General features: G+C 34.5%; 1 protein-coding gene across 1 annotated transcript in view; it reads right to left on the bottom strand.

Annotated features, from left to right (window-relative positions):
- INTS9 (integrator complex subunit 9) overlaps positions 1-12,926 on the bottom strand; it is a 103,458-nt gene that overhangs the window by 71,727 nt on the left and 18,805 nt on the right. The gene's annotated exons all lie outside the window — the stretch shown is intronic.

Genomic DNA, 12,926 nt, shown 5'->3' with positions numbered 1-12,926 from the left:
AGTGATGAGGCAAGACAATACACTGACCTCAAACATTTCTCACGTCCTCCTCAATGTAGTGGGGATGACAGATATGCCACACTGAAAAGTATTTATATGGGATGTACCCTGTCACCTTTCATAATTCTATTGCTGCTCTGAAGAAAACAAATGAAAGAGGGAAAAGACCTTTCCCCCTACTTTTAAAGTCATCCTGTAGAAGCTGCCTTTGGACAGCAAAGCCCAGAAAATGGAGGGATCAATGCTCTCAATCCCTCAACAAGTCCATTCTTTCTGATTTAAGTACAAGTCCAACACAAGTCAAGGTAATGTGACATCAATGCTTGGCCCCACATGGCCACAGTAGCTCAGGCTGTCTTTCTAGGTATTTGCTGCTCTGTTGGTTCTGTCACTGGATAAAATTCTTCCTTTTCTCCAGAGGATATTACAGGGACTAATGATTTTTTAAAATTGCATGTTCCAAAAATGATAAGGACAAGAGCCAAGAAATTGTGGTTATTCTGTAAGCTTTTTCTTTATTCCAAGTTTATGTATGATGACTGTATTTTCCAAACTAAAATTCACAACTCATGGTCTGAAACGGTACAAGATAACTTGCAAAGAAAACATCACAAGTTATTTAAAATTGTAATTGTCCTAAAAAAAAAAAAAGTCCAGGAAGCATGATTTGGGTAATTAGATTTTACATAAGTTCACTCTTTGGCAGGTATCAGAATTACAGAAAAAACTGTCCTACTAATTAAGACAGAGATATCCCTACCCCCGTCCTCCATCTGGTTCCTTATTGCTAGCTTGGTCTTTATCCCTATGTAAGAATAACTTATTGAAGGTAAACTATCTCAAAACAAACACAAAACATCATATTAAACTGCCCCAAACATAACAAATGCTCTAATAAGAGTTTTCCTATACTTTTCCTTCAAAAAAAATCAGATATTCAGGAAAGATTAAAAAGAAATAAAAGGAAATGTATAATGGTTACTTCTAGGTAGAAAGATCATGGTATAACTTTCTTCTTCCAGCTTTCTGTATTTTCCAAATGTTTGACAATGACCATTTACTACATTTTTATAGTTGGGAAAAAAAAGGTTAAAAAAAACTGAAAAATTTTCAAGCCACATTGAATGACAAAGCTTTTCTTCCTTCATCCTTAACTCTAAATTATAGACAACAAGTTAGGCCAGAAGATCAACGCGTAAAAGCTGCTGCTCAAAAGATGTTAGCTGAAGACTTTATATTTGCTCTTGTCATGCAAGGATAAATAAAGGTGAGGAACACTTTATAAGGGCCGTAACTGAATGGAAGGAACACTTTTCAGAGTGTCTACTAAAGGAGCGCCAGACCTTGATCTCCCTAGCTCCATTTTTATGGATGAGGAAATTGAGCTTTACAAAGTTTGAGCCACTTGTCTAAGAGCCAAAGACATACAGCAAGGTCCCCTGATTCCAAATATTCCACTCATGTTTTGCAAATTGCACCGCTCACTTCATGGGTCAAATGAGTCAGCTGAGACTGACTGGCCGCGGTTCACGCAACAAGCAAATGAGGCACCTGCAAGGTGCTCGAAGTTTGCCTTTGTCCAGTGATGCTCTTTTTAAACATGCAGCTTATAATCTAGTGATGGTTAGGAGACGAATACACAAAAACATTAAGTAATCGTGTCACTTAAACCTTAAGATTAGTAATAAATCTGTATTACAAAAAGCCTGAAAAACAGCAGAAAGAAAAATATCACCCACAACCACTGTTCTACTCCATCTTCTTTTTAAAGTATTTATTTATTTATGAGAGAGAGAGAGAGAACATTAGTGGGTGAGGGGCAGGGGAGAAGCAGGCTCCCTGCTGAGCAGGGAGCTGGATGTGGGGCTTGATCCCGGGACCCCAGGATCATGACCTGAGCTAAAGGCAGAAGCTCAACCGACTGAGTCACCCAGGCTCCCCTCTGTCTTTTTTCATATTTGTAAAAGCTGTAATTTTAGTGCACATACAGCTGTGTGCTGCTTTCAAAGCTCAAGATGACTGTGTTTTCTTTGTCTACGTTGCATCACACTTCATTTTTACTGGCTTCCTAAGTAAATATACCATGGTATGTTTAATCATTCCTTACTGATGAACATTTAGGGTTGCTTCCAGTTGCTTTATTACAAACATGGCTGTGGTGATCACTTTAGTGCTTACGGCTTTTTCCATATTAGACTATTTCTTTAGAGGATTCCCAGAAGTGGCATTAACTAGGTCAAAAAATACGAGCATTTCATGGCTCTTGAAATATGCTGCCAAAACGCCTTCCAAAAAAGGCTGTACCTATTTACAATGTCATCAGTTATATATCAGAAGATCTGTTTCACTGCTTATTCCCATCAGCATTATGGTCAAAACCATCTAGAATCTATACGAAAATGAAGCTGTAATGTTAGTAGTAGCTATCTTGAAGCAATTAAATGGCCCTACACAGGAAAGTCAACTACTTGATACGTGGCTTTCATTTTGAGAGGGAGTTTGGAGCAATGATTTAAAAAGCAGGGGGTTTGAAGTAAGACTGCCTGGGCTCAAATCCTGAGTGAGCTCATTATTAATGTGTGATGTGGGGACAAATCACTTCACTTTGCAAAGACTGAGTTCCCCCACCTGTAAGATGCAGTAATACAAGCTACCCTCCTGAAGTTGTGAGGATTGAACACATGGAAACAGTGCCTGACCTGTAGTATGTGTTCACTGGTATCTGTTACAGAACCATCCGGGGCTGAAAAGGTCACCTGTATTTGGGGGGCCACCTAAATTTACAGCATTTTAGAGAAGAAATTCTATTCTATAGTAGCATTCACTAATGTCTTAGACACTTGTGTATCCCACAGACTAGGTAAAGTGAGAACAATTTTATAAATACTGTCTATTGCTAGTTTTCCCTCTAGGAAGATACAGTCACTACTGAGTACAGAAGTGAGTAGTCTAGCGAACGTAAGGTTTTATAATTTTAATCCAGCTTAATAAACACACAGCAATGCTTTCATGTTAATTTTATTCCTAACCAATAACAAAGCTGCAGGTTTTTCTGTGTAATGATTTACATCAACATTTCCTTGTCTGCCTGTTGATCTCTTTTTTTCTACTGAATAAATGGAACGTGGTTATGGAACTTATATATATGTTTAACATGTATAAGCATTATATTTTTGGATAAAAACTTTTTCAGTTAAACATACTACATATCTTTCCCATTCCTTTACTTTCACTGAAAAATTGTGGAAAATTTCAAACATACAAGTAAGCAAAATTAGTATAACAAATGATCATCACTCAACATGGATAAATTTACAAACTATCTGTATTCCTTCTTTGTTGCTTTCCTTTTGATATTGACACAGAATAGCTATTATGGTGACAAACTTAACCGATCTCTGAAAATACTGTTTTCGTAGATAGTCCTAAATTGATCTCTCATCCATAACTGGGACAAAAACATAAGTCTATTTTCCTCAATGCCCTAGCAGAATTCAAGAAAGGTGATTCCTTTCACCTTTAAGTTATTCTTGGTTTGTAAGCTACATCTCCAAGTCCTGTAACAGATTATATTTTTGAAGTCTCTATTTTTCCATGGGGCTTGTTTTTCATTTTTATTCCCAATGTTGTAATGTTTATACTTTGCAATATTTTCAATTAAGTTAGAATGACTAGACTTCAGTTCTAAAGACATGTTTTCAATGGAGGCTACATTCAATCTATTATTAACTTAGGGAATGCTGCCATTTTTAAAAAATATTTTTTAAAGATTTTTTATTTATTCATTTGAGACAGAGACAGAGAGCACGAGCTGGGGGAGGGGCAAAGGGGAGGGACAAGTAGACTTCCCGCTGAGCAGGGAGCCCCACGCAGGGCTCAATCCCAGGACCCTGGGATCATGACCTGAGCTGAAGGCAGACCCCTAACTGACTGAGCCACCCAGACACCCTTGCCATTTTTATTATACAGTAACATTTCTCTGAGCCAGGAGCAATGCAGTATTTTCTCTTCTATTAATTTTTTTTCCTCCTTTACAATTTAAAATATTTTCTTTCTTTAGTTCATAAGCAACTATTCAGTTATCAATAAGTATATTTTTGCTCTTCAATTTCTATTTAATTTTTGTTGTTTTATTGTTCTGTTTTATTAAATTGCTACATTTTAAAAATTTCTGCAGTTGGATGTGTAGCTGATTAAAACATGCATCCAGGCTACAAATAGCCCTCTAAGTTGCTCTGGATGCGTTTTACAAGTTTATATTGTGTTTTCAATGTATGCATTTCTAAATACTATGTAATTTCCATTGTGATTTCTTTTTTGAGCCACAAACTGCTCAAAAGTGTGTTTGGTTTAATTTCCAAATATACAGGTGGTAATGATTATCTTTTGGTTACTGACTTCTAGTTTTATTATGGTCAGAGAAAAGAATCTGTACATTATTTTTGGATCTTTATTGAAACTTGCTTGATGACTCTGTGCATTGTAAATAGTTGATTTTTTTTTACGAATGATCCAATTTTCAGTGAAAACTGAAAAGACAATCTAATTGTGTATACAGAATACGTCAACTTCATTATCTTATTTAAATCTCCCATACTCTTACTTGAGTTTTAGGAGAGAAAAACTGTCAATTTCTAATTTTGTCAAATGTTGCTTTATATATTTTGAAGCTTCACTACTAAGCATATAAGAGTCAGTATTACTAGTGAGGGTTTCTTTTATTACTACGTAATGCTCCTCTTTGCTTAAAATCTATTTCTATGTTTATTTCTAAACAATATAGCTGTACCAATTTTTCCTTTAGTGAATCATTGTCTCATATGGTATTTTTTTTTTTTTTAAGATTTTATTTATTTATTTGACAGAGAGAGACAGCGAGAGAGGGAATACAAGCAGGGGGAGTGGGAGAGGAAGCAGCAGGCTCCCTGCTGAGCAGGGAGCCCTATGCAGGGCTCTAGCCCAGGACGCTGGGATCATGACCTGAGCAGAAGGCAGACCCTTAACGACTGAGCCACCCAGGTGCCCCCTTATGTGGTATTTTAAGTGAAGTTTCACACATACACAGTTAACAATGAATCAGTTTTATAAGCTATAAAAAATCTCATAGTCCCATTCTGAAAGGTAACTACTTTTGATTCTTCTAGCTATTTCTTCTAGTTACCTCTGTATTTCTCAGAAATATGGTCATACTGTTATTTCTTGATTTATTGAATTATAGTTACTGATTTTTTTCTACTATGGAAGCTATCCACAAGTTAATGAAGCTTTGCTAGGTCCTGTAACTAAGATATGTACAAAAGGATTCCCTATCACATTCAAAGCAATTCACTTGATGGCAACTGCCAAATTCCTTTGACTAGATAAAAGAAATTTCAAAGGAAAGGGAATTTGATGTAACAGATTAACATAATGATCAGTGCCATCATTAAAGCACCCTGTCATGGTTTAATTCCTACTGTTGTTTTGTTCTTCTTGATGCTATGTAAATAAAAGAAAGATATGTCCTAACAACAGTACTGTTGAGTCAATGATTTTGGACTGTTTTTCACAGTTACTGATTATTTACGGACATTTTAACTGATCTTTGCTCACCAATCCTTTTTAATCCCATTTCTTCCTTTTGGGTTCAACTCCCTTCTTCCTGAAATACATCCTGCAGTATATCACCTTTGTGATGGTGTTCAAAAGGTAAACTTTTAGTCATTACTGGTCTGGAAATGTCTTAATTTTGATTTTACTCCTTAACAGTGATGGAAATAGAATTATAGGGGAGCAAATTATCTCAGAACACTAAGGACATAAATATTCAACTTGTCTTCCGGCATCTATTATTGTTGATGAGAAATCTGCTGCTAGTCTAACTGGTGTTCCATTACAGGTTGCAATTAAATTCTTTTCTTTGCCATTAGTGTTCTGATCTTTCATTAAAATTTACATAGGTATAACTTTCTTTTTGATTTATGCTTCTAACATACGAGGACTGGTCTTTCACACCTGTAAAAAAAACTGCCAGCTATTATAATTTTGAATATTGTCTCTTTCTCATTCTTTCTAGTTTCTACTAGTGAAATGCCTATTAAATGTATGTTGTAATGTTTCATTTTACTCTCCATCTCTGTGACTAAGTTATCCTTTCATATTTTGCTTTTTGAGCTCTGTGAATTCTGGATACTTTCCTTAACTCCATCTTATGGTTTGTTAGTTCTTTCTTCAGTGGTGTTAAATCCGCTATTTAACTCCTCTACTGAAATTTTCCTTTCAGTGGCTGTTTTTCATTTTTACAAGTTCTCTTTTTAACACTTTTTTTTTTTTTGAGAGAGAGAGAGAGAGAGAGAGCATGCGCAAGTGAGTGGGGATGGGGAAGGGCAAAGGGAGAGGGAGAGAATCTTAAGCAGACTCTGTGCTGACCGTGGAGCCTGACATGGGGCTCAGTCTCACAACCCTGAGATCATGACCTGAGCTGAAACCAAGAGTCAGACGCTTAACCCCCAGAGGTTCTCTTAAAAAAAAAAAATAGCATCTTGGGGTATCTGGCTGGTTCACTCAGTAGAGCATGCAACTCTTATCTCGGGGTTGTGAGTTTGAGCCTCACACTGGGCACAGAAATTACTTAAAAATAAATTTAATAAACAAATCTTTAAAAGAATAGCATTTTCTTCTTTTCATAGGTTTGCTATCTCCATATACGTCTTTAATCACTTTAACACACTAATTTTAGACTCTCCATCAGATTATACAGTTTTCTGAAGTACTTGAGAGTCTTACTATAACTGCTGAGTCTCACAGTGGATTTCATTTGTTATTGTTTTAAAATTTTGCAAGACCATCTTTGGTGGAGCTATATCTATGGGAACTCTATGCAAAATGGGTTGAGGCAGGTCCCAAGTATCACCATCTTTAGATCAATTTTTATGTTGATTTCTCAGCTCAAATATCTGTAACTATATAAAAGAGCTTATAAATCACACCTTTAACACTCTTAAAGCATTGGCTCAGCCTCCTTGCAGAGACAATCTTCCTTATTGACCTCTTGAGCAAGTGAATGATACTTTTCTAGCACTCCTTTCACTGAGGTACACAGCCCTTGGGGGTTTTGGATTACTGATTTTAAAATACGTGCTTCTGAATATTAAATCTATTACTAAGAAGACTCACATCATGACCTCAGGTTTCAGCAATTCTAATACTTTAAAAACCTTCCATGAAGACAAAATGATGACCAAGCAACTTAACCTCACAGAAATCTTCAAAAGCAATATGAATTACTATAAACTTCATAAAACAAAAGATCTAGCAAATTAGTACATTTGTTAAACTTAGCAGTTTGGTCATGACAAACTGAATTATAGTGAATTGGCTTTGGGGAATAAGTCTGTCTTTTGCAGAAAGAACCATGGGTCAAAATATCATATATGTTCTCCTATTCACTAGTCTTATTTAAAAATAATTAAAATATACACAGTTATTATGATATGGTGTTTATGTAGTGTCAGGCACTCTGTAAAAACTTCACATTTAATTCCTTTAACCTTCCCAAGAACGTTATGAGGTAGGAAGTGTATTCCTATCTTACAAATGAAGAAAACGAGACACAGATTATGAAATTTGCACATATGAAATTATGAAATTTGCACATTGGTCCCAAAGCTGTAAGAACTGTACCAGGATTGAATCCAGGACAGTGAGATCCAGAAAGAATACTCTTAACGACCATGGCATCCCATGCTACACAAGAAAAAAGGGATCATTAGAGAGGATTAAAAAAAAATTTTTTTTTGACATGATCTAAAATGATGTGCTGCTCTAAAAGGCCATACTTTGAATTGATAAGAATGTAGATTGAATTTATAATCTGGTTGTGAACAAAGAAAATTAGTTAGCTAGCTAATGTAAGATAAAGCAAAGGTCCCAAGTAAATTAAATTATTTAATTGGTCTATAATCCATCATAGCAGTAATTTTCTTTTGTTGGGCTTTCATTGCATTAAAAAAAAAGTGATAGGATTCTCTCACTGTAAAGTAGTTTTGCTGCTGAACTCCTTTTAATTATCTTTAATGTAACCTATAACCTCTAGGTTGAGTTAATGCCAAAAGCTCTTTAATATTGTTTGGGAGAATTGCACAGCACCATAAAGGAACTGCTTTTTATACGCAATAGTGTTAATGAAATAAGTTATAAATGATATCACAATTTTTTCCTTTTTCTCCTTTGTCTATTTAACTAACTCATGGAGATCTATGAGCAAAGAGAAAACAGGTTCAGTTCGCTTTTCTCCCTGGCAGTGGAATAAAGAAGTGACTTAGGTTGTTTCTGATTCAAATACAACATTAAAAAAAAAAAATACTTTTAGCCAATTGATTCTTGTGTAATGGTTCGGCTTCCTGGTACAACATCAGAAAACCTATTAGTATAATTCACACATAAATGAATATAGGAAAAAACAAATCCCAATAGATTCAGAAAATGTATTTGAAAAACACAACACTGATTCTAGGCAAATACTCCTACCAAACTATAAATTGAAGGTATTTCTTTAATATGATAAAAGGTTCCTAACCAAATCCTACATCACAGCTAATGATGAATATGTGAAACTATTTCCTTAAAGTCAAGAACAAAACAAGGATACTCACTATGACTGCTTAAATTTAACACGATACCTGGAAATGCTATATAATGCAATAAGGCAAGAAAACTAAAAAAGGTAATTAGAAATGGAGAAATTGCTCACAATTGATATAATTAGAAAACATTCTAAAAACAAACTATTAGGCTAAAAAGAGAGTTCCTCAAGGTTGCTGGATACAAAAATCAATGTACCAAAATTAATTGAGTCCTTATATGCCAGCAACAATTAGTAAAAGTAATGAGTTAAAAATCAGAATACCATTTATATGGCAGAAAATTAAATGTACCATAAAACGAAAAAAGAAGTGTAAAATGTTTACCAAAAAAATTATAAAACTCTACTTATAGATAATATTAACTGGAAAGGAAAATAAACTGTTGCAAAAAATCGCAATTCTCACTAACCTACTTTCTATAAAATTTAAGAATCATATGGGGAGAGTCAAGGGCTAGGATTACCTAGGAAAATATTAAAGACCAATGATTAAAGAAGAATTAAATTTTCTGACATTATAACTTACCATAATGTAATTAAAAGTTGGATGTTACACTATGATAACTAATGGACCAGTGAAGTAGGAATAAACAGTCCAGAAAAGAGACACACACACACATCTCTCTGGGCATGACATATGATAAAGTGGCATTTCCAATTTATGGTGCTGGGAAAGTCTGCAATCCATTTGAAAAAAAAAAATACTTTGCATCATACCAAAAATTAATTCCAGATGACTTAAATACTGAAGATATGAAGGTAAAAACTTTAAAACTTTTACTGAATGATAAAAAAATTATTACCCTGGAGTAGTGGAGAATTTCTTAAGAGACAAAAAAGTACAAACCATAACAGAAAGATTAAGAAACTTGACTACAGTAGTTTAAAATGAAAATCTTCAAAGGATACCATTAAAGAGTGAAAACACAAGCCAGAGATTGGGAGAAGATATTTCCAATACGTGTTACTAAAAAAGCACTACTAATGTATTAAGAACTCATATAAATCAACAACAAAAAAGATTTTAAAACTCAAAAGAAATGAGGAAACAAGAGTGGGAAGTTAATGTAGTATAAAAAGCTCAAATCGTTAGAATCAGGGAAATGTAAAATAAGACAATAATGAGCAAAAAGACTGATGTTAACTAAGTATCGATGAGAATATAGTAAAAATAGAGTATAAATTGGTGTGACTGGAGAATAACTTGTCAATACCTAATAATATTGAATACATACTATAACATAGACTAAACTAATAGAAGCATGTACAGTATGATACACATCAACCTGAGGAAAGCAGTAACCTGGGAAGAGGGAGGAAAAGTGAAGGTTGGTGATCTTAGCTTTAGCTATAACTTACGTCCTTAAAAAGGGCGATGGGAGGGGAGGAGAACTGATTACAACAAAAGGGCAAACTATTAACATCTATTCAACGTTGGTAACGAATACTAAGGTGTTTTTGGGTTTTTTTGTATTGTTATCAGACACTTCCTCAGACACTGGAATTATGTAACTATACCTTTCCTACTATTGTCAAAATCTGTAGTGCTATTTTCCTTACAACAAAGGTCTCATGGTACAAAAATAAAATTCAAGAGATAATGGATATTTTAGTATAAGTATACCATTTGCTAGATATATTTGTTAATTTTTAAGGAACTGTGCTGAGTAGTGATAATGATCCATAATTTTCATTTTGGTATTATACATGTCCTGATGTAAAAGTAAAGAAGACTTAAAACTGCTGACAAGGCAACAGAAATGGAATAAATGAGAATGCTGCTACCTCATGAGAAGGATGATTCAAATATGGCCTTGGGCAGGGGTAGGAAAGAAACAAATTTAGTCTAAAATTTCTAGTCTAAAATTTTGAGATTACATTAGTACCTTCAGTGAACTCCTTGATGCTTTCCTAGTCTTAGGAAATTTGGCAAAACACTTCTCTAACAAGATTCGGCAAGGCTTTATAATTTTACAAGAAGTTTTTCAAATGGTGTTGATCATTATCTAATTACCAGAAATGTTATAGTAACACGATGGCTATATTTATAAAATATACATATTCATAAAAATACACATTAATGCTGACACTTGAAAAGGAATTCTAAAAATAAAATTAGACCCTAGCTTAGGAAGGAACAATTGGAAATTTCATTGTATGAATTACCTTCACTAACAATAAGAATTGCTGACAAATATTTTTTATCCAGTATTCGTTCTTTCTCAACAACTGAATAAAGTAAATAGTATTGATACCAACTCGATTGTCAAAGCCCAAGATCACACAGTTAGTAACAAACTGAGTTTGCACTCAAACCAGCACAAATTCTAAATGTCTTTTCTTAAATCATTCCACTAATATACTAGAAGAAAACCTATGGTAGTATACTATGATAAGAGCAACAGGTTTAATATAGATAGGATAGTTGGATAGAAAAAAAAATTAAGGATCTCAGAAGTAGGAGTGACTACAGTTTTTAGTAGTCATCTTTTCTAACTTCTCTCTCAATACTGTTTTCCTGTTGTACCACTAACCCCTGCTCGATTACTTCTAAGGCAGGCAGCTTGGGATAGACCAAGGAAGGAACACATTTAACCAGTTAATTAAGCTACTGACACTGTCATTTCTATATCCCTGAGTTGTACCCTAGTATATTTTAATATTTTTTAAATGTGTATTTCCTAATGATAAAATCTACAAATTTTTAAAAAATTTAATTCTTTTTCCCAGTCTTATGTTCATCACACTCTTAGCCTTCATAAAAATCATAAAACATTAGGCTTAAAGGGAACTTTGAACTTGAAATGGGTTATAGAACTAAATGGAAGAGCTAAAACAAGAAAACCTCTGGAAAAGTACATGCAATAGAAATACAATGCATGCCACATACTAATTTTTAATTTTCTAGGAGCTAAATTAAAACAGTAAAAGGAACAGGTGAAATTAATTTTAGTAATATAGTTCATTTAACCCAAATATTTCTAAATTTTCATTTCAACATATAATTGATATAAAAATATTAATGAGACATTTTTATATTACTTCATGGTACTAAGTCTTCAAAACCTACTGTGAATGCTATATTTGCAGCATATTTCAATTCAGATGCTAAATTTTCATCTGAAATACTGCATATGCATTTAGATTGCATAAAACTTAGCTGAAAAAGTAGATCCACATACCCAAGTTCTTCCAAACACAGTAAAAATTTTCTCAATAACTGAACTATCAACTTTTAAAGTTTAATTAAAATAAAATACCATTTGGGGGGCCGGGGGGGCTCAGTTTCTTGATTTCAGCTCAGGTCATGGTCTCAGGGTCCTGAGATGGAGCCCTGCTATGGGCTCTGAGCTCAGCAAGGAGTCTGCTTGAGAGTCCCTCTCATTTACTCTCTGCCCCTTCCCCAGCTTGTGTGTCTGTGTGCTCTCTCAATAAAAAAATAAAATCTTAAATAAAATAAAATACGATCTAAAATTCAGTTCCTGGGGCTCCTGGGTGGCTCAGCTGGTTAAGTGTCTGCCTTCGGCTCAGGTCATGATCTCAGGGTCCTGCGACCGAGCCCTGCATCAGGTTCCCTGCTCAGAGGGGAGTCTGCTTCTTCCTCTGCCCCTCCCTGACTCCTCTCTCTCTCTTGCCCTCTCTCAAATAAAATCTTAAAAAAAAATTAAATTCAGTTCCTTAGTCATACTAATAACAGTGTGTTTAAAAGCCATATGCAAAACAAACAAATACGTAAATAAATAAACAAATAAAAATTAAAAAAAATAAAAGCCATATGCAGCTGGTGGATTCTGTACTGGACAGGGCAAATCCAGAAAAACAGATGAAAATCTTTGTGCTTTAAGTTAGGCAAAAATTTCTTAGATTAGAGAAATTGTTCTTCAAAAGACATTCTTCAGAAAATGTAAGATAACTGACTGGTAGAAAATACTTGCAACACACATACCTCATATAGAACTTGAATGCAGAATTCTTACAACTTCAAATATATTCAAATGAAAAGATGCTAAACACTAGTCCTTAGAGAAATACATATTAAAACCACAATAGGATACCACTGTAATCTTAGTTGGAAGGGTCAAAATTAAAGACTGACACCCGCTGGCAAGGATGCAGAGAAATTAGAAATTTCATATATTATGAGCATAAATTTTTAAAAAGATTTTATTTGAGAGAGAGAGAGAGAGATCACAAGCAGGGGGGAAAGGTAGGAGGAGAAGCAGACTCCCCACTGAGCAGGGAGCTGGATGAGGGATATCATCCCAGAACCTTGGGATCATGACCTGAGCTAAAGGCAGACATT

This window comes from Ursus maritimus, unplaced genomic scaffold (assembly GCF_017311325.1).
Source record: "Ursus maritimus isolate PB19 unplaced genomic scaffold, ASM1731132v1 scaffold_11, whole genome shotgun sequence".
Classification (NCBI taxonomy): Eukaryota; Metazoa; Chordata; class Mammalia; order Carnivora; family Ursidae; genus Ursus; species Ursus maritimus.
Note: the sequence above shows the minus strand (reverse complement) of the source record. Positions and strands in the feature narration are given on the sequence as shown.